Raw genomic sequence first — 3,875 nt, 5'->3', positions numbered from 1 at the left:
GTAGATGAGGGTGATGATGCCTTTCCTCATGGATTCTGACATACTACCGGCCAGGAGCATTCTCTCGTACACTCCTAGCAGGTCTGGCCCGATCAAGTCCCACAGAGCCCAATACAACTCCGCCGGCAAGCCGTCGCTTCCGGGGGTTTTATTCTTCTCGAAGGACTCGAGGGCCTTAGTCAGTTCGTCAGGAGTTAGCGGTTTGTCCAGGCTCTCCCGCGTGCTGTGGTCTAAGACCTCCGTGATAGAGGACAGGAAGGACTGGGAGGCCGTGCTGTCCGTGGGCTTCACGTCATACAATCCGGCATAAAAGGATTTGCTGATCCTCAGAATGTCGGACCGTGATGACTTTACTGAGCCGTCTTCTTCCTTCAGGCTGCTGATCACAGAGCGCTCTCTGTGTACCTTTTGGAAGAAGAAACGTGAGCACGTCTCATCCTGCTCCACGGAGCGGACTCTGGAATGGAAGATGATCTTGGAGGCCTCCGAGGCAAAGTGCGAGGCTTGCTGGCCCTTCACCTCTTGGAGCTCCTCCTTGACATCGACCCCCATCGACTGCAGCCGGAGCAGGTTCTGCATCTTTTTCTGGAGTCGGGACATTTCCCTCTGTTCCTTTCTAGCTTTCTGGGTGCCTTTGCGGATGAAAAACCTCTTGATGCTTCCCTTGGTCACTTCCCACCAGTGTGTCAGGGACTCAAAGAGGGGTTTCACGGTTCTCCAACCTTTGTAATCCCTCTTGAGCTCCTCAATGTTCTCTGGGGTCAGCAGTTGCACATTTAGCTTCCATGCCCCCCTGCCCACCCTCAGGTCTTCCTCCAAGTGGCAGTCCGCCAGTAGGAGGCAGTGGTCAGAGAAGAACACCGGCTTGACCTCGGTGGATCTGACTGTGAATGCACGGGACACAAACAGGAAGTCTATCCTGGAACGAATGGACCCGTCTGGCCGCGACCAGGTGTATCTACGCTGCGCTCCGTCTGCAGGGTTGCTGAAGACGTCGTGCAGCTTGGCATCCTTAACTGTTTCCATCAGGGATCTGGACGTAGCGTCCAATCTGCTGCCGGCCCTGCCGGCGAGTGTTGGGTGAGAGTGCGTGTTTTTTGTGTGTAGCTGCTGCGGGTGAGTGAGTGAGAGAGAGAGAGAGAGAGAGAGAGAGAGAAAGAAAGAAAGTTGGATTTTGGAACATGTACATGTTGAGAAGTAAAGAAAGCAGATGTTTGTAAGAAAACTATTTTTAGCATTGAAAATCCCCTGGAAAGGGGAGGGTGCACCGTTCCCAGAGATACTGCAATACCGGGTCAATGCGTGGAGTGGACGGAGCAAGCCCCTATTCCATCTCCCTGCTCCAAAAATCAATTTAATATATGGTCCCCAGATAAGGGACGTATCAGATATTAAACTGATAAGAACAGATTTTTTTTTTTTTTTTTTGTAAAAATATACTTTATTCATAAAATATCTTCAATCACATTCCAAACCATTTCAAAAACAACATTACAAGGGTACAATCCAGGTTAAACTTTTACAAAATGTATCACCAGGTGCATCAGTACAAACAATATTACAATCATTTACAGCCTTTCATTTTGATCTGTACAGCCCGAGGGGCTCTAAACAGTTCCCAGTCTCTCGGTGCGCTGTGGTAGAAAGGTCGTAGACAGCGACCCTTCCCCATTGCGCCTTTGCGGCAGCTGCCCCAAGCTTTAGTGCGTCCCTCAGCACGTAGTCCTGGACTTTGGATTGTGCCAGTCCGCAACAATCGGTCGGGGACAACTCTTTGTGCTGGAAGACCAACAAGTTTCGGGCAGACCAAAGCGCCTCTTTCACTGAGTTGATGATCCTCCAGCTGCAGTTGATGTTTGTCTCGGTGTGTGTCCCTGGGAACAGCCCGTAGAGCACACAGTCCTGTCTCACAGAGCTGCTCGGGATGAACCTCGACAGCAACCACTGCATCTCTCTCCAGACTTTCTTTGCAAAGGCACAATCCACAAGGAGGTGAACAACGGTCTCTTCCCCACCACAGCCACCTCGAGGGCAACGTGCAGAGGAGGTGAACTTCCTGGCGTGTAGGAAGGATCTGACGGGGAGGGCCTTTCTCACCACCAGCCAAGCTACGTCTTGGTGCTTGTTGGAAAGTTCTGGCGATGAGGCATTCTGCTAAATGACTTTGACAGTCTGCTCGGGGAACCATCCCACAGGGTCCACCCTCTCCTTATCCCTCAGGGCCTCTAGGACGTTACGTGCTGACCACTGCCTGATGGACTTGTGGTCAAAGGTGTTTTTCTGCATCAATTTTTCCACCAGGGACAGGTGGTACGGCGCGGTCCAACTACTTGGAGCGTTCCGCGGCAGCGTGGCCAGACCCATCCTTCGCAACACCGGGGACAGGTAGAACCTCAGCACGTAGTGACACTTGGTGTTTGCGTACTGAGGGTCTACGCACCGCTTGATGCAGCCGCACACAAAGGTGGCCATCAGGATGAGGGCGATGTTGGGCACGTTTTTTCCCCCTTTATCTAGAGGCTTGTACATCGCGTCCCTGCGGACACGATCCATTTTCGACCTCCAGATAAAGCGGAAGATGGCTCGAGTGATCGCCGTCGCGCAGGAGTCTGGAATGGGCCAGACCTGCGCCACGTACAGCAACAGCGAGAGTACCTCACACCTGATGACCAGGTTCTTACCCGCAATGGAGAGGGAGCGTCGATCCCACATGCCCAGTTTCCTCTTCACCATAGCCACTCGCTCCTTCCAGTTTCTAACGCATGCCCCGGTCCCTCCGAACCATATCCCCAGCACCCTCAGGCCGTCATCCCTGACAGTGAAGGGGACAAAGGATCGGTCAGCCCAGTTCCCAAAGAACATGGCCTCGCTCTTCCCACGATTTACCTGGGCTCCCGAGGCCAGTTCGAACTGGTCGCAGATGTGCATCAGTCTGCGCACCGACAGCGGATCCGAGCAGAAAACGGCGACGTCGTCCATGTACAGGGAGGCATTTACCTGAGTGCCTCCACTGCCTGGGATCGTCACTCCTCTTATGCCCGGATCCTTCCTGATGGACTCGGCAAAGGGTTCTATGCAACACACGAAAAGGACAGGCGAGAGAGGACAGCCCTGCCTGACTCCAGATTTAATCGGAAAGCTATCTGTTTCCCACCCAATTATTGACACTGCGCTACTGATGTTAATGTAGAGCAGTTGGATCCAATATCGAATTCCCTCCCCAAAGCCCATTTTGGAGAGCACATCCCCCATGTAGGTGTGCGATATTCTGTCAAAGGCCTTCTCCTGATCCAAGCTGATGAGGCAGGTATCCACACCCCTGTCCTGTACATAGGCAATCGTATCCCTGAGCAGCGCCAGGCTGTCAGAGATCTTCCTGCCTGGCACAGAGCAGGTCTGGTCAGGGTGAATCACCAATTCCAGAGCGGATTTGACCCGGTTGGCGATGACCTTGGACAGAATCTTATAGTCCGCATTCAACAGTGAAATGGGTCGCCAATTTCTAATTTCCTCCCTTTCCCCCTTGTGCTTGTAGATGAGGGTGATGATGCCTTTCCTCATGGATTCTGACATACTACCGGCCAGGAGCATACTCTCGTACACTCCTAGCAGGTCTGGCCCGATCAAGTCCCGCAGAGCCCAATACAACTCCGCCGGCAAGCCGTCGCTTCCGGGGGTTTTACTCTTCTCGAAGGACTCGAGGGCCTTAGTCAGTTCGTCAGGAGTTAGCGGTTTGTCCAGGCTCTCTCGCGTACTGTGGTCTAAGACCTCCGTGATAGAGGACAGGAAGGACTGGGAGGCCGTGCTGTCCGTGGGCTTCACGTCATACAGTCCGGCATAAAAGGATTTGCTGATCCTCAGAATGTCGGACCGTG

At 53.1% G+C, this 3,875-nt stretch overlaps 1 pseudogene; it reads right to left on the bottom strand.

The window, feature by feature from the left end:
* Positions 1–1,257: 1,257 nt before the first annotated feature.
* Positions 1,258–1,438, bottom strand: LOC144673902 (U2 spliceosomal RNA; annotated as a pseudogene).
* Between the last annotated feature and the right edge of the window lie 2,437 nt (positions 1,439–3,875).

This window comes from Cetorhinus maximus, unplaced genomic scaffold (assembly GCF_964194155.1).
Source record: "Cetorhinus maximus unplaced genomic scaffold, sCetMax3.hap1.1 HAP1_SCAFFOLD_510, whole genome shotgun sequence".
Classification (NCBI taxonomy): Eukaryota; Metazoa; Chordata; class Chondrichthyes; order Lamniformes; family Cetorhinidae; genus Cetorhinus; species Cetorhinus maximus.
This window is presented reverse-complemented; position numbering and strand designations above follow the sequence as displayed.